Below are 21,876 nucleotides of genomic sequence, written 5' to 3' on the forward strand. Positions count from 1 at the left end.
TGTCCGTACTTTAGTACTTTAGGTTCTTTATTTAAATAACAAAAAACCCTAAAATCTTACACACCCCTCTTCCAAGTTAAGAAAACCTAGAGCTTCTGAGAAGGAGCAGAGCCACCTGTTTAACTCTGTGTTGACAGGAGCTTCTTGCCTGCAAATGTAGATTGGAGCAGAGAGCTGTACTAGGCCAGTAATGAACTAGAACACCTTTGGGAGCATTAGGGAGTGCTCTTGGCCCCCTTTGCTGGGGTTTCCTGGTGGTAGGCAGAGACTCTGGGACTCCTATGTTGTTTTGGCCTGGATACTACCTCTGAAAAGAGAGCCAGATTCTTCCTCACCTGTCCTGGTGGGTCAGAGAGCTAAAGCAGGCAACTGTGTATGGATGTATGTATCCTCTCTAAGGAGTTACTTCTTTCTGGAGACACAGCCATTCAGCCCTACCCACTGCAAATATCCCTCCAGCACCTGTAGCAGGCATGCATCCTGTGTGTATGAGGGAAGCAGTTTCCTATGATGGGTATGTGAGAGCATTCCATGAGTGTTTGGTATCCTTCCATGATTGCTCATCAGTGGGGTGAAGAATTGTAGGGTTTCCCTCTCTCTGTGTAGTCACAGATCTGAAGTGCCTCTGGGGCCACAGTGTCCAGAGGCTTCCCATAATGTGCCTGGTGGCCTTTGAAATGGCTATGCCCATGGGCTTGTTTCTGCTAGACCTGGCCAGTGTGCCTTGGGTGCCCTTTCACACATGCCCTGATTATCTCTGCTGTAGCTAGACTGTGAGTTAGGCAAGAAGCCCTTGCCAGAGCTGTTCTGGGGATGGTGATCTCTGAAAACATCTTTAACACAGCTTTAGCAAATTCGCCTCCTGGCGTCACTTGCAAAGTTTGTTTATTTTCATGTTCCATCTTGGAGTTGAGGTTTCGATATTCCTGTCTCGGCTGACCTTTCCTGTCCTTTCCCTGCCACGTGCAGCAACATTGATTTTGGGTAATGTGTTTTGATTTTAAGATGCAGCCTATCCATAAACTTTTCTATCAATAACCCCAGCACTCTGGGTACCAGACAGCTTAAAGCAAAACATCAGATTTATGGGGACTTTTATTTTTGGGAAATGTAGTCATTCATTTGCCATCAGTGTCAGGGCATAAAGGCTTGGAGTCTGGCCCCAGGGGGACCCCACTGCAAGGACACACATCAGGTCAGGATCCACAGAGATTGCTAGAGAGGGGAAAGGTGGGGGGATTGCTTCTGAGCCAGGAGGAGGGCAAGTGGAAAAGCTTTCTGTGTTCCTTTTAACCTCCTCTGTCCAGCCTCATTGACCGACTTGGAGTGTCAGATTCCAGGAGGAGGACACCCCCTGCATTGCCACAAGAGAGGCTCTTTTATGCTCATCAGACCATGGGTTGTCACAAAGGCTGCCTGCCCTGTCCTTGTACCTTCTGCAAAGCAGGCATAGCTTTCCATCTGGGCTCAGCTGGTTTACAGAAGGAACACACAGCTGTTAGGCCCCAGGGTCTGGCCTGCCATTGCTCACTGCAGTGGCAGTGGCCCCTCACTCAGTCTACAGAGGTGGGTCTGTTTGTGAGTCTACCAGAGCCATAGTTTACTGGCCTTAGCAACTGCCTAGAGCAGGGGTATGAAGAAGGAAAAGCCCTGGGCCGGATCTACTTCATTACTTTCCAGCATTGGGGACACTTCAGAGAGCAAGACGTAGAGGGTGCTCTGCACTTAAGTGAAGAGTTGAGGGAGATGTTGGTCCAAGTTTGAAATTCAGTCTCATAGCTAAGGCTGGCCTTGAACTTGCCATATACCTGCCTTAGTTTCCTGAGTTCTAGGATCCCAGGCTTTGCACCTCCATCCCTGGTGAGGATTTTTGTGCCTAGAAGAGAGAGTCTGAGAGCTTCACATGGTGTCGGGGCCTGTGTGCAGAGCATGAGTAAGATGGTCTCCTGTGGGGTCTGCTTAGGGTGTGTTACCATCTTGAGTGCTGCCCAAGAGAGCATGATGGGAAATAGACAGGAGGATGTGACTGAGACAGAAAGAAGATCATGGGTGGAGGTGAGAGGCAGGGCAGCCTTTGGACTTGTGACAAAGATAGCAGGGAGTCTGGTGGCTTGTCTGTGGGGCTAGGTAGGAGCAGGGATACTGGCAGATCTATTCACCATTGGAGGCAGAGGCAAAGTCATTGCTGTAGACAGCTCTCATGGACTGATCTCTCAGCTGAGTCCTCAGCTTGCCACCTTTCAGTGCTCTCCACTCCTCTTACCTTTGAGAACGGGTCCTGGCAAGCAGAAGTACCTCCAGCATACTCAGGTGTGAAAACCCCACAGTGCCCAAAATTGGGATGAGGGAGTTACCGACCATGAGAGCTGATGACTCAGCTCCTGGGGTAGAAATGACAGCAGCAGTCAGCATTGTAAAGCCATACCTGCTGGCTTTCGGTGCCGTGGGGAGGTAGGGTGGGGTATTGCAGTCACTGCCTGGTGGATCTTGAGCCTGGGTGCTGGGTAGAGGCAGAATCAGAACAAGAAGTGACCAGGAGAGCTGAGCACCCCCCAGTGGATTTTAGTTCCCCTCACCCTGTGGGGTGTGTGTGTGTGTGTGTGTGTGTGTGTGTGTGTGTGTGTGTGTGTGTGTTGTGTGTGTGTGTGTGTTGTGTGTGTGTGTGTGTGTTTTATTTAATCATTTGCCAAAATAAATCTTTTAGACCTACAGAGAATTAATTTTTTTATTTTTAATATTCTCAATGCACTTGGGGTTTTATTTCCCACTAGATCTATTAGTTTAATTTTAGTAGGGGACAGACTGTGTACTTAACCAAAAATTGCTTTGACATTATGGAGAATTAAGAGGCTTGGGCCAGATAGATGGAGCTGATCGATCTGCTTGAGATAAACTCTATTATTTCCCCAAGAACTTTCTGCACCTTAATGGTGAAGACAGTGATTGGAAAACACATCACTGTCTGATCATGACTAGGCCAGAGGGTCAGGGCTCTCACTCCTGTGTCTTTTACAGACACCTGGAGGTCACCTCCTTGGCAAGATATTGTTGGAACACGGCAGTGGAGGTGTTTTGAGGGGCTGTAATCACTTGTAGCACTTCCAAGTGTCCATTTCTGCCAGCTGTGGTTTCCATGTGAGTGACCAGCCTTCTGAAGAATTGACCGCATATCAGGGAACCAGTGTGACTATAGGACTCAAGGCATAGAACTGGGGATCCAGGGATGGGCAAGTCCAGGTCCGAGAGCAGAACAGCCAGGAAGTCTTTCCTAAGGAGCAGTGGCTGAGTCTCTCCTCTTGTTAGAAGATGCTGGGATGCTCAGCTTCTGTGGAATGGATAAACTGATGCCTGGGCAGTAGCTATGTAAATTGTCAGGGTGGGTGCATACTACAAGATTATGGTCTTGTTTCTCCATCACATTGACCTCAGGAGACGCTCTGAATGTGCCAGTTCCATTAAAGGAGAGCCCTAGATCTAGGACCCCAAGCTTGTACCATCCTTCTAGAACTGTCTGGACCTTCACCTAGAAGTCTCTATCCAGAGCATCTCCTTAAGGCCAGTAGAAGACACTCTGGCAGTCCTAGGCAGTTAATTGCGACTTTCCCTTGAAAAGACCATGTTTACACTTGGGTGTGCCTTTCTGTCTGAGCACCTCTTTTTCTCCTGCCCTAGTGGTAACTATGAATAGTGCAATAAAGCAGATGGTCCCTCTGTCCCTTCAACATTGTCCTGGCCTGTGTGATCCCTGCAGTTCAGCAGAAGTTTTAGTTCTGACCTTGTCTAGGAACTTCAAGGCTGAGCCCTGGAAGCCAACTATACTCCTTCATGCTACAGTCCTGAACAGTCCTGCTGCTCAGAGTCTGCTCAGCTGGCTGGAAACTTTTGCCAGAAAGCCTTCCTGGGGATTTCTTCTCCTTTCATGTTTGTCTGTTCTCATACCCAGAAGGGTCCTCCTGTGTAGCTAAGTTGTCATTCTGGAAGGCCCAAGTCTGCTTTCATCTCCCAGTCCATCTCTCAAGGGTCTAGTGATTTCTGGAGCTCTGCCTTGAGTACTCTGAGGCGTCATCTGGGCTAAGCAGGGAGGTGTGGTGATTAGTGGTCTGCTGTTGGCATGGGAGGTGACAGGGCAGGATTTTCGATATCTGAGATGGATCCCTGGGCCATTCTTACTAATGCACAGAGTTTCTGTCTTTGCACACTTACCTCAAGGCCAGCAGAGGGACAGCTCCACTTGCCTGTATGGGTCTGTGCCTGGAGCTGGCAGACCTGAGGAAACTTACCACCCACCTATCTAGTATGGACAGCTGTTATTGAAAGACCTGTGGCCGGCCTGAACCTTTTCAGGGTGGGAGCTGTGCCCAGTCCATCCTTACACCTGCCCAGACACATTGCTCAGCATGTGGCTGGTGTTCAATGGATGATGGGTGGCAGGAAGCCAAAGCCATTGTGTGGCCCCTGCCGAGTTCCCAGGCTGCTCAAAGGAATTTAGGCCTTCGTGGTCTCATTCTGGGAGCTGGCCCATCTCTACTGTGAGACTAGAGCATGGGGAGTGCAGGATAGTCTCAAGCTCTGCTTTGACATCATCTCTAGCTTCAAAGCCTTGCTGGATACAGCTGTGTCAGTTTTTCCTCTATACTAGAATAGTCACAGGCAAAGGCACAGAAGGAGCACAGGATGGACGGGAGCATTGTGTAAGGGCACCTGCCCTGGTGTGAGTGGCCAGACTCTGGCCATCTTGACTGCTCTATTGGTGCTTATGCCCAGGTCTTGGAGGAGCTCCCAGGCACTGCTGTGACCTTCACGCCTGAATCACCCCCTCAGACTTTGTCCTGCTGGTAGACTGGCAGCTGCCAATGCTGCGTGGTTTGTGAAATGTCAGTGGTTTAATATCAATTCTGGAGGTTTTATTGCCTCCCCCCCCCTTTTCTGATGGGATTTAATCCAATCAAGGCTGATCCAGATGATGGTAGATTTGTGTTCCCATCTGAAGTTGACAAAAGGTCACCCTGCCGGGGAGAGGGGCTGTCTTGAGCCAGCACTCCTGCTTTGCTCTTCCTCTAGGCTCTTCCCTGCATCGTGGTCAGGTGAATGCAGTGCTTGGCCGTGTAGAGCCATTGTCAAGGCCAAGGTACCTGGAGGTTGAAGATATGCAGTTGTCAGCAGCGAAAGGCCCTGGCTTCATCTGCAGAATGTCTTGATACTTCAGATCTGACTTCATTTTTCCCAACAATGTTGTAAAATACAATTTTCCTCTTTCTGGGAAGCAAAGCAAAAGTACCAAATGAGATTCTCTTTGTGGGGAGAGCCCAGCCTTATGTCATGCGGGCTTGTGCCTCTGTTCTCTCTCTATCTCAGCATTGGGGCAGCAGGAACTACACATAGATCTTGACCAAATGGGTCAGTAGGCTCAGAGTCCACTTTTCCTTGCTAGGGATAGGCTGGCCCACATAATTGTAACATCTTCCTCTGGTCTGCCCAGTGGCAGATGTTTATGACTTTCAGGGTATGCCAGGGCCGGGTATGATCAGATAGAGGAAAGAATGGGAACTGAGGCAGGATAGAAAGCCAAGAAACATGGGGACACAAGGATGGAGAAGGGCCCTTCACCCAAGAATCTGGCTGTTCTCACTAACAGTGTAGGAAGACTTTCAGTACAATTAGCAATTAACTATTTTTCCCCCTTTCTAAATGTAAACCTACAATTTAGTAGGAATCTCAGCAGAGGCACCATATTCAGAGAAGAAATATACTAAACTCTCTGTGCAACCATAGTGGCTCCTGGCCTCAAGAGATTATAATTCTGCCCAAGGAACCTTCAGAGTCACCCTGTAATTTCACTTATCGAGAGAGAGAGAGAGAGAGAGAGAGAGAGAGAGAGAGAGAGAGAGAGAGGTGGCTGAGATTTCTTATCAACCTTTAAGGTGTAACTTGAGAGCCACCAAAGTGGTGTACATGGCAATTGCTAAGACAGTTAACTTCCACTCTCCCTCAAGGAGCCCGTATCTATACTTGGGTAGGGTAGTCTCTGGGCCTGCTTCCCTCTTGGCCCACATTCTGCAGAGCCATGCTGGGTTGCCCATGGGGGTTAGTGGATGGTAACCCTAGGCTCAGGTGGCCTAATGATCTGTACCTAGGTCCTTCCCTAGCCACAGAAGAGGGCTCAACCTCCCCATACTGTTTTGGGGCAATGTCCCCTCCAGATGCCTGGAAGGCTGCATGAGATGTTCCAGAAGCCTAGGGCACACTGTGTATTCCAAGACCTGTGAAGACCAGATAAGAAAGGGGTGGGGCTCATTGCAGAGATACTGGGAGTGCAGAGAAATCAGAGATGTTTGTCCACAGATACCCTCTGGGCTCTGGAAGAAAGTGCCAGAAGGATCTACCCTTCAGAACAGGAAATTGTCTTCCAAACACTATTTTTTTTTGCTGGGGCGGGGGGAGGACTTTTATTATTTATTTATTTATTTTTGAGACAGGGTCGCGCTCTATAGTCCAGGTTGGCCTCCATCTCATGAATCCTAAATGGTGGGATTGTAGGCCTGTGCCATCACATCTGGCAAGCCTGACCCCCTTCCAAACCTGGTCCACTGCCAACCTAACCATTTTCTATGTCTCACTAGGTTGACATCCGTGAGGTCAGTAGGAGGAATGCATGACCTCTTTCTGTCCCTCCCTGGGCCCATTGCCATAAACTATACTTAACCTTCGGGATGTTCCCAGCTCTGTCCTTTTCTCTTTACTGCTCAGCCACCACCCTAGCTCCAGCCTCCAGCCTCTGCTGGTTGATGCCCAGGAATCCTACTGTCCTGGCACTGAGCACTGAAATTCCTGTTTGAAAGGTGCTCAGTAGTCATTTGGAGTCATGAAGTCCATGCTAAAGGGCAGGGGTCTTTGTACCATTTTCCCTCTGGGATTTGGCTGTGACTACAGACAGGCATCTCTGATTTCTCTGCCTCTGTTGTTGCTAGTGTCATTTAGTTCCTAGATACTTTGTCACTTGGGGTCAGAGTGACTCACTGACCTGATGCATTAGAAATCCTGTTGCATTTTCTCCTCCTTGTCCCTCAGAATAATCAGTCATGGAGCAACTATAGTGTGCCTGACAGAGTTGGATCGCAACAAGCATTTCTTGGATTAATAAAAAGTGCAGACATACAGGTATTCACTTGTACACCAGTTACTTTGCTCATTACTGGGACAGAATAGCTGACAGAAGCAGCTTAGGTTGGGGGGCGATTTATTTGGGGCTCACAGTTTCACTGCAGAAAGGCATGGCGGCTGAAGCTGCACAGTCCACAGTGGCAGGGACTTTTGGTATGGTTTGTTCACGTCCTGGTAGAGAAGACATAGAATGGACATCATCTTCCAGGCCTGTCCTCAGTGACTCACTTCATCTAGTTGGGCTACAGTCCCAAAGGTTTCATATCGTCCCCAGACAGTCCTCCAGGCTGGGGACCATATGTTCAAACACTTGAACCCATTGGCACACATTTTTAAACTGTAATTCTTGCTTGTGAGAGAGTCACAACCTCTCCCACCTCACAGATAGAATACATGAGCTCCAGACACACGTAGTGGGGTCTCTGAAGGACACAGGAGTGGCACAGAACAGAGACTAAGCCTGTCCGCTGAGCAGCAGAGGCTGCCCTCCAGACCTGCCTCTGTGTGCCTGCTGTCTTTTCTTTCCTTTCTTCCAAATGAAGCGTTTTCTCTCTCATCTCAAGTTGGGGACTATGTAGACACCGCCACCGGGTTAGTCAGTGCTGTCTCTGGTGAGCAACTGGGTAATTATTTCCAAAAATATTGACTTGTAATGTGAAGAAAGCTCTTCTCCAGGCCACCCGTCAGCAGAAAATTGCCTCTGGTATTAACATTTCATCAACCACATAATGTGAATTGATGTAAATGCATAATTAGAAATAATAGTCTGGGAAAATTCACTCTTATTTATAAAATTGGGCTTGTTAAATTAAAATGGGAGCTAACGACTTCCATTTCCCCAGTAAAACATGGTCTGGGTTTTGCCGGCTTTGCAGAGGTCCTGGCTCATGTCTCTGGGAGCTTTTGTGCACCCACAACTGGAAGGAGATAGAGGGAGAGAGAGAGAGAGAGAGAGAGAGAGAGAGAGAGAGAGAGAGAGAGAGAGAGAGAGAGGTGAGAGAGCAAGAGAGTTCTTTGAGCAGGCACAGACATCACCTGTCCTAAAGGTGCTCTGCAGTCACATGAATGGGCCTCTCAGAAACATCTCAATCACAATGCAACAAATGGCAGTCTTGAGAGAAGAGGACTGGAGATAAAATCCTTGGCTTTCATTCTCCTGGGGGAACAGCGGATAGCTTACCCTCTCACCTGAGTCCCAGGGATGACAAAGTACTATATGGATAAGATAAACCTTGCCTCCACCTTGTTCTTACTGGGCAAGTGTGCCTAGTCTCCATCCCTCAGCCTCTGACACAGAAAGATGACCTGGTCCTTACCAACCAGGACCTCTAATGCCTGGCCACAGTGGTTGCATGGCATTGGAGAGTCTATCCTAAGTTACCAGGAAAGCAGGCCTTGAAACTAGGAGAACAAAGCAGGTGTGCAGATGGCTGGAGCCATCTTTTTTTATGATCTCCTGCCCATCCTTTCTGCTTCTACACCCAGTTGGACTGTGATTTCTCATCAGTTACAATCTGTCAAGGTTTTAAGCATTGATTTAAAATTATGTCCCTCCTGCCTTAGCCTCCTGAGTATCTGGGAATACAGGTCTATGCTACTACACCCAGGTAAGTCAAGCACCCCTGATGATGGGGAAAACTCAGAACCTTGTATATGCTAGGCAAGCACTCTCCCACTGATCTACACCCAGCCCAAGCTGGAATTGATACTTTGAATATTCCATTCTAGAAGCCCTGGATCCCTTCAGACAGCTTTACCTTGGCCTGTATTCTGTCCCTCTTCTGAAGCCACGAACTCGGCCATCTTAGCAAGCAGATCCTACATGCTCTGAAGCCAGGTTCCCAAGGGCCTGAGGTTCAGGAGGGTCTTCTTGTTTTATTCAGCTGCAGAGTCTAAGGTGAAGTCAGCAGAGAGGGGATTATACTGTGGGCTTTCTCCCCCCCCCCCTCTCTCTCTCTCTCTCACACACACACACACACACACACACACACACACACACACACACACACACAAACATGCATGTAAACAAGCAGATGTCGTCCTTATAATGACAGGTATAAAACTGTGATAAAGAGGAGACATGATTGAGGAAGCTCCTTTAGCTAGTCTGTGGTCCTGGTAGCCATAGGAGGAGAGCTCCCAAGGCCTCCCCTCTGGTGGCAATGCACTTGGGATCCATAGAGTGGGGTGGGGGTCTCCCTGGTTTAGACAGGACATGCAGAGTGATGCCTACAAGGGCCAATGGCTGTGCCTACTGTGCCCTGCTTCCTTGTGTTGGTAGGGGTCTGAACTTCCTAGGAAATGGCCTATCTTTTTTCTTGAAGCTGACCTTCTATAAGGGAGTAAAATTATCCATATTTCACTTTTGAAGTGGACAAGCCTCTAGCCACACTAGGGATGGGCTAGCCCAAGGTCACACAGGGGTCAGGGACCAAGATCTGGTTTCAGACTTCCTGGGGCCTGAGTCCTTGGTGTGGCTGGTGTCCAGCCAAGGCTGAGTGGTTTGCTGGGTAACAAGAGCTGCCTGCTTGCCCCCAGCCCCACCTGGCTACCCAGGGCATTGTGTTGGAGGATGGGGTGACAAGGAGGGATGCTTACAGTCCTGCATGCAGCTCCCCTGGCCTTTCCCTCTTCCTCCCACTCTTCTAGGCCACACAGGTTCCCTTTTCATGTGGAAAGAAAGCTGAGCACTTGTCTCCAGGAACAGCCGGGCCTTGTCCGCTCAGCTGTGGCTCACTGGTCCAGACAATCCCGGCTATGTCCAAAGAGCCCAGAGGCTGACGGAAGCGCCTTGGCCGGGGTCCAGGAACTGCAGGGGGTGGTGGGCTTTGAAGCTTGAGCTTGCAGGATGCCTGTCCTTCAGGGCCTCTGAATTTCTCTCACAGCCTACCAGAGGGTGTGAGAGTGGAGGACTGCCAGTGAGTCCACAGTTCCAGGCCTGGCTTCTTTCTCACCAGCTTCCAGGCTCTCAGAGGCTAGAGGATACGTATCAGCAACTGCAATGGGGCAGGGTTGCATAGGCCTGAGGTCTCAGAACCAAATTAACTTAAAAATGGAAAGAAAACACAGAGCCCCCAGAGGGACGGAGGCTTTTTCTTCACTCTAAGGAGGGCAGTGGAGACTGCCAAAGCAGGCAAGTGTGCTTGTCTCCAGCTCTTTGTCTCTTGTCTCCCCAGGGACGGGCCTCTTCCCATGGTGCTTCATCAGGTGCAGAGACCTCTACTGGTCAGGGCTACCTGACCCTCACCCCCACCCCCACAACAACCATCCTCATCTTCCCATTCGTCAGCCCTGGGCTCTGACCTGTTGCCCTCAAGGAAGGTTAAGATTTGTTCTTAACCCATTATTCCCAGTTCCTTGCAAATCCCATCTCTATCAAGATCAGCTAGCTGCATGAGCTCTGATTGTGGCCAACTTTGCAGCTGAGTCTCATGGTGGTCAAGTTACTGGCCCAGGACTACACAGCAGGCTGTCTGCATCTGTTGCATGAGCTCTGATTGTGGCCAACTTTGCAGCTGAGTCTCATGGTGGTCAAGTTACTGGCCCAGGACTACACAGCAGGCTGTCTGCATCTGTTACTCCAAAGCTTGTCCTCAAAGCCAGCAGGCTCCATTGCTTTTCTGTACAGCTTGGCTCCTGCTGCCATGTCCTCTGCCTGAAAAATGATTTTCTTTATTAAAATGGCAAACATCTATCGGGTATCTATCTTGTTTAGTCTTGTCTTTATATTGTTGGAGGGGAAATAGTTCATGAACAAGCAGATAAAATGGAAACCAGTGCTGAAGTCTATATAGAAAGTTGAAAACGGAGTGTGCTATGGCATGTCTCAGGGTACTTTAGAAGCAATACCAGGGAATGCTACCCTGAGAACCTTGCATCTAGATGACAAGGTGGAGGTACAGATGTACAGAAAACAGAGAAAAGCATCCCAGGCAGAGGGAAAGGTCGTGCAAAAGTCCTAAAGTGCAGATGAGTATAGCATTCAGGGAATGGTGAGCTGTGGATTTTGGAACTGCAGGAATGGGTGCAGAGTTGGGAGGTGTTGAGCATATGATCATGCAGAGCTCTTGCTACAAATGAGCCTCCAGAGTAGATGTATGTCACTAGACCCAGGCTCCACCACATCTCCCTGCTCTTCAGGAACCAAGGCTTGGAGAGGAGCTGTGGGGGTAGGCAAGCAGGTGAAGGATTCTTACAGGTAAAAGTTTGCTGGCCTATGGCCCAGTGTTGGAAGAGCTGAGTCGTCACAGATGTTCAGGGTGCAAAGTTACTTGGGGCAGTAGAGTCCACAGTTGAAGGCCTTTAAGTCTCTATGACTAAATACTACAGAAAAGCAACTTAAAGGAACAAAGATGCTAGTTTCAGTCCTTGCTAGCTTGGCCCCATGCCCTTGGGCAAAACATCTTTGAGGTGGGTGGTTGTGGCAGAGAGCTAGGAGAGAAAGGGAAAGGTCTGAGGGAGAGGAGAGGGAGGGGGAGGCAGAGAGAGAGAGAGAGAGAGAGAGAGAGAGAGAGAGAGAGAGAGAGAGAGAGAGAGAGAGAGAGAGGAGAGGGAGGGAAGGCAGGGAAAAGACACTCCTAAGGATACATGGTTATTTACTTCCTCCTGCTGGGTCCCCTTTCCTTTAGTTTCTACCTTCAGAAACAAGCCTGTGCTTTTTTGTTTTGTTTTGTGTTTTCAATTTGACGCAAGTTAGAATCATCTAGGAACAGGGAATCTGAATTGAGGGATTGCCTCCATCATGTTGCTTATAGGAAAGTCTGTGGAACACAGTATTGATTAATGATTGATGTAGGAGGGCCCAGCTTGCTATAGATGGTACTAGCCCTGGGTAGGTGGTCCTAAGTTGTATGAAAAAACAAGGTGAGTAAGCCAGTAAGCAGCATAGCATTCCTCTGTGGTCTCTGTGTCAGTTCCTGCCTCCATGTTCCTGTCCTGAGTTACTGCCTTGACCTCCCTCAGTGATTGACTGTGAACTGGGCGTTGTAAGATGAAATTAACCCTTTCCTCCTCAAGTAGGTCTTGGTCAGTGTTTATCACAGCAACAGAAACCCATTAAGGACAAACACTCAATACAGGAAACTGTGGGAATAGTTCATATTGAAGTCATAGCAGGGTATAAAGGAGCTGTTCTTGGAGTCAGAGCTGGGGATAGATCAGAAGAGGCTGGGAAGTGCAGGGCTGGGCCAGGCATGCTTGGATTTCTCTATGGTCTCTGGTCTCTATAATGTATAATCCTGAGAAAGGATGCACACTTCCTGTGGCCTAGACCCTTTTGGACCTGAGATGGACTACAGAGTACTCTGACCTTGGGGTAGATACCTCTGAACTTATTATGTCCTAGAACTTATTCTGTAGAACAGGCTGACCCTGAACTCACAGAGATCCACCTGCCTCCACCTCCCAAGTGCTGAGATTAAAGGCATGTGCCACCAGCACCTAACCAGAGAGACTTTCTTGATTTGAAGACCACATGTCTATTATTATCAGACACCGAGGAAGAATGGACTATGAGTTTAATGTAACTCATATCCTGCTGGCTACAATGCTCCTTTGGATGTCCAGTGGGGAGAGGTCCTGATTCTGGCTGGCCATGGACTCATTTGCAGAAGGGACAGGGCTCTCCTTGTGTTGTGGCAGGCTATGATTAAGCTCATCAAATGAACCTTCTTCTAATTGCTGTTTTCTGTGAGGGACACAGGCACCCCTTGACTCTGACAATGACTACAGCCAGGGTCCTTTCCCTGAAAAGTCCATGGGATATACAGGATGCATACTAACAGACCCAAGTCATCTTCTAATTCTTCAACATTGAAGCCTGGAGCTGATTTTTTAGGCAAATGAATACAAACCACAGTAGAAGCTCTTCACAACATCGGCAGTATTATTCACCTCACAATTGTTGAAAATTAAAATTGTCCATAGCTTCTACGTGCTTTCTCCCTTCATTGCAATTTAAGAACCAACACCATTTAGCTCATCAAAAATAATACTAGCGAGGAAAATGGCTTTTCTCTTTTAAAAGCCCCCAACATTTTGCCTTAATGTGTTCCTTGGAAGAAAGTAATTTACAATGCAGACAAGACAATTATCTGACTGATTTAACACAGTGGACCATGCTGGTGCCCCACCCCCATCTTTGCCTGTAGGGACCTGGTAGGGGGAGAATTCTATTCTGGGGCAATTATTTGGAACAACCAACTTGGACCTGTAGCTTCTAACATTTACAGCAGATTGACAGGAGCCTGGCAGGAGGTTCCTCTTGACTTTTAGTCATTTTGGAGTTGGACTTAGGCTTTTCCATGGGGACTAAAACTTCCCCCTATCAACTGGGAGCTTATGTTCACACCCATAAATCCTACTTGAAGCCTGAAGCCTAAAGCTCATCATTCACAAGTTACCTCACCCCAGGTCACCTCTTAGGTGCAGTATCTGCACCCTGCTTTCCTTTGAGCTATCTAGCTATGGATCATTGACCTGGAGAGTTGTGGGTATCTTTCTCTCCAGGAGCAGCCCAGAGCTGGACTAGTTGAATTGAGGCTAAATATCCAGTTTCCTTCCCTCTTGGGTGGGCAGTTCCCAGACCTGTTTTGTACAGTGGCTCAGAGGTGCCCATGGGCTGGGACCCCATTTCTCCCAAAGGTAATGGCTCAGGACCACATTCTATGTTGTCCTTTGCCTTTCCCATTTCCTTTTTCCCTAAAAAACTAATTGAGAACAGGTGTGGTGATGAATACCTGTAATCCCAGCTATGGGAGGCTGTGGCAGGAGAACTGACAGTTCTAGGCTAGCCTGGGCTACAGAGCAAGACCCTGTCTCAAAAAATTAAAGAGCCTACAACAACCAGAAAAGAGAGGGAGGGAGAGAGAAAGCGAGGCAGAGACAGAAAGACAGAGACACACAGAGAGACAGAGAGAGAGGGAGACCAAGACTAAACAAAACAAATCTGTTTTTGCGTTCTCAGGCTTTACTCTTGTATGGACAAATATCTGCCCACTCTATCTAGTGTTACACAGGTATAGATCATCAATGACAGACCAAAGTAAAGATTCACCTAAGTGAAGTTTATTAGGAGCGTTCTTGACTTAAGGCAGCTGCATCAATGAGAAGTCTTACCTGAACATAGGTCAGGACTCACGAAAACTGCAGCCCTGAAACCGTCCCTTAGTTCACATCCACATTCTATGTACCCCAGTGCTTCCCAGGACCGTGTACAGCTGAGGCAGGGCAGGAGTGGTTGATGGAATACCAGATGAGTGTTTGCCTAACCCCAGGATGGAATGTCAACAGCCCTATCTCCATTACCATAGACAAGGTTGTCACAGTGTGGGTCTGCTTTTTATTGCAATGGCTTCAGGCCAGGGTCTTCTGTAGGCCACCACAGCTCCATGGTGGCCTGTGGTCATGTCAGGCCACAGGAAATGGGTCTATATATGATGACTCCTGTGATGGGGGTGGGCTGGACCAAATGCAGTCAGCATGCAAGTGTCCTGGAGGGAGGAGCCAGGAAACCTGTTAGCAATTTTGAGGCTATGTGGAGAAATGTTGGAGTTGCCAGGGCTGGCTAGCACCGGAAGAGTTAAAGCATTAATAGGCACATTACGTGCAGGCTTCCATGGTGGTCCCCATTGCAGTGCCTGGCAACACCCCATGTTGTTCTGAGTTCCCTGCTCTGGAGCACTCAGCTGGAGCTGGAGTGGATACTCTGCAACTATCCCTCTTCATTGCTCATCAGCCTCTCTGTAGTGTAGCACATGGCCAAGAAGCCATTTATCAACACCTGGGCCACCCAGCTCTAGCTCAACTATTTGGCTACAAAGAAGCCACAGAGCAAAGGGGATTTCCAGTATGCTGTGGAGGCTGCAGAAGCCAGATGCCAAGGTACCATCTTGGGCAGCCTCCCTTTGCCTTTCTGCTCTTTTGGGAAGTTCCTCCTTGCTTCCTATTGCAGTTCCATTCCTTGTTTGGGGCTTGGCTGAAGTCACTGATGTCCATGTCAGTGACTTTCCTCGTCCCGATGACACAATACCTGCCTGAAACACCTTGAAGGAGGAATGATTGATTTTGACCTACACTTTTAGAAGTTATCATGGTGAGGAAGGCATGGGGCAGTTGATGGAGGCAGGAGCAGGGGGCTGGGCTCCTCACAGCACCTCTGGCAGACAGGAAGCAGAGAACAAAACTAGACATGAGGCCTAGACTGTGGCCCTCAAAGGCCTGCCCCTAGTGACCTGTCTGCCAGCATGTCCAAACATTCCATAGTCTCCTAGGCAGCACCTCCAACAGGGAGCACTTCACATTCAAACTATAATGAGACACGGAGCACATGCAACATACGAAGTTCCCCTCCGTTCCCCCTTGCCTCTACCTTCAACAGGGAGTTACAGACTTGTGAGCCTGGAGCTGCAGTTGTCCCAATCTGGCCTCAGAGGAGCAGTCCTGAGAGTTCTGCTGGCTGTTGTGAAGAGTGGACAGGAGGGACAAGGTCCTTGCTGACCACCATTATCCACACAGAACTACTGCCCCTCCTGTGGTTTGACCTTCTGATCCACTAATCCTCCCTCTTTGATGAACTGGTTCCATTTGTTTCTGTCACTTGTCACCAAGGGTCCTGACTGTCATATCCACATTAAGCCATATGTGTGCAGCCACAAAGGCCCTTCCTTTGGTAACCCTAATGATGGCAGTGGCAGGGAAGCATATCCTTCTGTAGATCTGCCTCAGTGCAATGGGTGTCACCTGCCACCAGTCCTTCAAGGCAAGCCCAAGCAGTGTTCAGGGGATGCAGGCTGAAGAGAACATCAGAAGAACCAGGGCTATGACTCCCTCAGCTGCAGCTCACATAAGCTGATCAGAGGAGGTGGGATAATAAGAAGCTGTATGAATGTCACCCATTCTGTATGTTGGTGAGAAAGAATCTGGTTGCAGCTGGGCACCTCATGTGTCAGAGCGCCAGGACAGTCCACAGAAGTGGGAATAACCACTCCAATGGCTTGAGTTTTCTAGGTATAAACCTGTCCCTTGCACATGGTGTTTGTGAACACATTCTTTCTCTCTCTCTCTCTCTCTCTCTCTCTCTCTCTCTCTCTCTCTCTCTCTCTCTCTCTCTCTCTCTCACACACACACACACACACACACACACACACACACACACACACACACACACACACACATCTGATCAGACATTCTGCCCTGGCAGTGTTTCGGGTAAGAGGTCACCAAGTGGCCTGGTACCAAGTGGGAAAAGGGTGGGTGCTTGCCTTCAGGGGCTCATGAGGTTTCCAGGATGACAGAGCTAGAAGGGTCATGGCCTTGGGAATTGGGAGCAGATGCTGGGCTCTACTCCATACTTCCTGGAGTCCTCTGGACCTAGACTTCTAGAACTGTCTTGACCTGGTGACTCAGCCTGGTGGGTTCCCTGCCTGATGGGTCTGTGAGGTCTTGACATCTGGCATGATTCAGATCTCACCTTTTGAATGCTGGATTCCCAGATCTCCTGCTGTTGCAAAGCCTTTAGGAGTTGGGGCCTGGCTAGCAGACCCGAGTCTCCAAGAGCAGATGATGAAGGGTATTTTTTCCCTGGTTCTGGCTGTGCTGTCTGCTTCCTGATCTGCTGAGAAGTGGAGAGTCTCCTCGACATGCTGCCAAGACCTCCATTATGCCTTCCCTTCCCTGAAGCGGTGCCCAAACCAGCCCTTCTTCCCTTTAGTTGCTTCTGCGGTCACAGCTTCTCAAAAGTAATGAATGCTTTTCATTCTCTGCACTTGGGTCCCCAGACCTGGCTTCTAACAAGGAAACAGGCTGAGTCTATCTGCTAAGACCCCCTAGCCTGTGAGAGACTTTGGGGCTGTCTTATTGTCTAGCCCAAGACAGGGACAGATGAATGGTTGACACGGACATTCATGTAAACCAGGCTTGCTGCTCAGCCTCTTCCTGAGCTCCACATCTCTTATGGAGGAAGTTCCTAATGTTATCCCACCACAGACCATTTTGCTGCCAAGTATAGATGACAGAACTGTAAACTTATGTTGGATGAGGGTTTCAAAATGGAATGATCATTCAGAAATGACCCAATCACTTATTTGAGGTTTTGACAATCAAAAATGAATTTCTTCAGATCAGAAATGGATCTTTACATTTCCTCTCTCTCTCTGCTTCTGTGGGGGCTGTTGCTCCCAAATCTGCTTGCATCATGGCTCAGTGATGTTTAGAATCCAGAGTAGTTTTCTGGAGACAGATGGCATTGATTTCACATTTGTTCCACTGTGCCTGCCTCTCACAATGTATTAGCATCAGCTCCTGACATGCAACTACAGAAGACATCAGAAACGATTTGATCTGTCACTTAAAAAAAAAAAAAAAAAAATTTGTGCTGGCCCTAGTGGGCCAGGCCTGTAATCCCAGCTACTTTGGAAGCTGAAGCAGGAGGATCATAAGTTTAAGGGCTACTGAGTTTAAAATAAGGCTGGGTAATGCAGTGAGACCCTGTGTCAAAATGATAGGTAATGAGTGTTAAGGGTCTTGCCCTACACACACAGCCCTGGACTCCAACCCAGTATTATAGGTGTATCCTCTGCATGAGGAGAGTTGGGAAAATGGACTCTTCATGGACTATAGAGGGCCCATCTCTGCTCCTTTCTGCACGTGATCTTGTCCCTGGTATTTCTGACAATTGCTTTAGTTGCTCAGGATGGGGGGAAACATTGTGTGGCTGTTATGTCTCAGTGTGCCATGAAGAGCATGCTGGGCTCGAGGTTCACAGGGTAATTGCTGCAGGTCCCTGTGACTTTGGAATGCCATTGTTTCTCTTTGAGCCTAAGTTTGTCTGTTGGTAAAAAGGAGAGCCATCTCTCTTCCTCACTTTTTCTCATGATCCAGGAGAGGGTAAAAGAGTATCTGGTACTCAGATGCACATGAATCAGGCTTTTCATTTGGTAATAGTAGGCATTAGAATCTCATATATGCAAGCATGTACTTTACCAATGAGCCACACACTCCACCTTTTCTTCCCCCCAGTGCTGGAAAATGATCTCAGGGCTTTGTGGAGGCAAAGCCAAGGCTCTGCTGCTGAGCTGTATCTCTGGCTCAGAGTCTCACAATAAGTCTCAGGTTGGCTTTGAAGTTGCTTTCCTCCTGGTTTTAGCCTCCCTCCTGGTACCTTACCACACCTAGCTCTTGTAACTCCTCTAAAGTCAGCCAGAACAGGAAGTTGCTGGGAGCCATGTGACCTTGAACACCTGAGTAGTCAAGATACAGAAATCAAGGTGGTCCATGGTTGGTGAAAAGTCTTTCAAGACATTCTGGTGTGATATACAGAGTCTCAGAGTTGACAGCAGGGTAGGAAGGAACTTACTTGCGTATGACTTCCCCAACACTACAAGCCCTGAGTTATCACACCCAAGTCTGTCCATAACAGTAGGGTCAAGGTTCCCATAGAATGATTCATGACACCACGCTGCACAGGGACAACTGGGAATACCCACTGCAGAGAAGGATATATGGGGGCCAGGCTGAATCCAGTCACTGTGTGTACTCAGGAGAGGGGGTGCTCCTTCTCCCATGCTCCTCATCTGGGTAGCCTCTCGATGCTCCTTCTGTCAGTTCTGCTCAGGGAAATCTGAATATGCCATGCCAGGCAGACATTGGAGGAAATCAACCCAGACAGCAGACACTTAGTCCTGCTTAGAAGGTCATGCAGTTGTGGCTGGCAAGCTTGCCTGAGATGCGGGATGCTGCTGACGTAACAGCCTCTACCAGGATGCCATCTCCTTTCCCTCACCTAAAGACTGGCTTGAAATAATGAGCACCATCAGAGTAGGAATCCCACTGTCCTGAACTCCCCAGAGTTCCAGAGCCAAGACCCATGCAAGGCACACAGCAGGGGCTTCATCCATCTACCCAGGCATCTGCTATTTTAGTACCCAGCACTAGGCCTGCTGGGCCACATAGAGCCCATCTCCCTGAGCTTGCAGGAGATGCTGAGAATAGACTAATAATTCCAACAGCATTTTGCCAGGTTTCAAGTAAGTCTTACCCTCTTAGTCATCTCATTTCCTGGGGCTCTCGAGACCCTCTAGTGCCTTCTAGTCTGGCATGCATCTTCACCAAGGATAGCCTTCTGAATGAGCTCATATCTTCACATAGAACCAATTCCATTAATTGATGTTTGAACAAAACAACTGTTTTCCGTTAAAAATGTCCTACAAGAAAATTAGAGGTAAGTCAAAGTTTTGTCTTCTCACGTCCGAGAAATTGTTTTGGTCTCCAAGGCAGGAACAGCTTCTCCAAAAGACAAGATGGCAGATGAGCACAGGGGAATTAGTGCTCCTTGTCATGGGGCTGTCCTATATGTCAGCTTAGGGGCCTCCCCTGCATGCTAACTACTGTACCCAACTGTTACTTGTTGGGATGGAGATGTGCAATTAGCAAAATAAAACTCTAGGATGAAAATAGTCCCAAACCCCAACTGGGAGCCATGGACGCTGCTTTGACTGGAATGATACAGTTGGTAGAGAACTAAAACATATGCTTATCAAGCAATAGGGCAGTCCACTCAGTGACCAAAAGGCTAAGGATTCAGCCACGGCATGGTGTTCTACCCCTGGAGTGCTTTCTGTTTATCATTTCTCTGGGCTTAATTCCCCCTTCCTCCACCCTCCCCCTGAAGTAGGCTCTACTGTGTGGATGCCATCTTTGTCCACAGGCTGTTATCCAATCCCATTAGTTGCACAGATGGAGTGTCTGCTTCACCAGCATTTGTCAGAAAACATCTTAGGTAGAATGCCGTCAACCAAATGAAGTCATGTGTCTGTACCTGAACCTCTTGTAATAGGGTGACTTGAACGAGGAATGTCCCCCCATAGACATTTAGTCTCCAGGTGGTGGTACTATTTGGAGAGGTTATGGAGCCATAAATATGTAAGTGCCAGGAATGCAAACTCTAGTCCCCACACTTGCACAGAAGCGCTTTACACACTGAGACTCTCCCCAGCCCCAAGCACTCATTGTTTTTAAAAGAGGCTATAGATTAAGAGAGAGGGGTGAAAAGGAGTTGAAATCCACCATGTACTAGGAGCCATTTGACTTCAACCCATTTCCAGGGTGGAGTTTCAGCATGCAGGGGATACTGCATGACAGGCAATCGGTTCTTGATGAAGGATCCTCACCAGGTTTTATTTACTAGGTGAGTGGGTCTCCTTGTGCTTTGTTGACTCAGGATGCTAGGATTCTCTTCTGCAGGTCTCCTTTAATTCCGGGTTTTGTTACATTCAGTGCTTACCTTTCCCCACTCCCGACAGATTTTCCTTTTCAAGCTTTTCTTCTCTGGTGCTCTACTTTATTGTAAAATAGCTTTCTTTTTAAGAATCAGGGATACTACATTGCCTAAATTTTTTTGTAGTGAAGGATGCTAGTTTCTCAATTTTTCTATTTTAAGGAATGCTTGAACCATATGTGACTTTCCCTTTGAGCTGTTTTCCGCGGGCTTTAGCATGAAGCATTATTTGACCCTCCCCCACTGCCCCTGTCCTGCCCTCCCTCTTTCCCTTTTCTTCTCCCTCCCCTTCCTCATTCTCTCCCTCTCCCTCCTTTCTCATTCCCCTCCCCTCCCCTGCCTTCCCCTCTCCCTTCCTACTCTCTCCTTCTCCACTTCCACCCTCTACCCTTCCTTCAGTGTGTGTCCCACCTACAACTCTCCTCCCCTCTGCACCCACCATGTCATCTTCTCTCAGTTTCTTTTTCCTTTTTCTGTACTTCTGGAGTGAACTGGCAGTCAGGTTAAAAGACACACTCTACGCGAGCGTTTCTCATGTTCCCTGAGTTCAGTCACAGCCCGAGACTGCCAGCCTGTGGAACTGCTCCCATGTGGAAATATGTGGTTCCAAATTTCAGCTTTCCATTTTCAATGCCCTCAGTGCTCAGTCATCCCCTGAACTGAAGCAGGCTGAGGAGGAGTCTGAATCCAGGTAGGTCATGACTCCTCCCTGCTTCCCTCTAAGAGTGTGTAGATCATTTTCCTACTAACTGGAGGGATGGGCAGCCAGGGAAACAATGAATGGAGGGAGGAAGAGCTTCCTCAGAGGGAGTGAGCTTCTGTTCCTGTGGCTGCCCCAGAGACAGAGGGAGCACTAAGGTAAGAGGCAGACAATGGAAAGAGGAAAGAGCCAGGGAGTCAAGATGGGGTCAGGGTGAGTGAGGGAGGGCACTGAGAGTTGCTGGCAAGGGACACCCTTGGAAACAAGGGTGCAGGATGCTGAGGACCAGGCTGAGATTTTCTGTGGAAACTTTGGAACAATATCTCCTTCCCTATGGGGTATATTGGCCAGATCCTACTCTGTAGACTGCTGCCCATTGCTGCCTAAAGATTTCGCTGCAGCCCCTTTCCTGGGACATTGCCTGGAGCTAATTACATCTCCTATTCTCCACAGCCCAAGATTGGCTCAAGGTGGGATCAAAGGTGGGAAAGTGTGGGAAACACAGGAAGAGAAAAGAGCCTCTCATCCTTGCTAGCTGATAGGCAGGAACTTCTAGCCTGTCCTCATGGCACAGGCCTTTAGTCCCAGGTAGAGGCTGAGGCAAGAGGTAAAGCCCAGCTTGGGGTACTTAACCAGACCCTGTCTAGAACTGAAAAATAAAATGACAAAGAGAGCTGGGGACACAGCTTAGTGGTGGTGCCTTTGTCTAGCTTGTGCTGGGCCCTAGGTTCAAGCCCCAGGA

At 48.5% G+C, this 21,876-nt stretch overlaps 1 long non-coding RNA gene across 16 annotated transcripts in view; it reads left to right on the forward strand.

The window, feature by feature from the left end:
• The window catches only part of LOC128094524 (uncharacterized), a 180,374-nt gene that overhangs the window by 4,848 nt on the left and 153,650 nt on the right, over nucleotides 1-21,876 (forward strand). The window contains exon 1 of one of the 16 annotated variants that reach the window (XR_008212989.1): nucleotides 2,665-21,125. The exons of the other annotated variants lie outside the window; for them this stretch is intronic. This is a non-coding gene — a long non-coding RNA (uncharacterized LOC128094524). Of the gene's footprint in view, nucleotides 1-2,664; nucleotides 21,126-21,876 lie in introns of those variants that run through there. 16 annotated transcript variants of the gene reach the window in all.

Source organism: Peromyscus californicus, unplaced genomic scaffold, assembly GCF_007827085.1.
Source record: "Peromyscus californicus insignis strain IS unplaced genomic scaffold, ASM782708v3 Scaffold_4__1_contigs__length_199733344, whole genome shotgun sequence".
In the NCBI taxonomy this organism is placed as follows: Eukaryota; Metazoa; Chordata; class Mammalia; order Rodentia; family Cricetidae; genus Peromyscus; species Peromyscus californicus.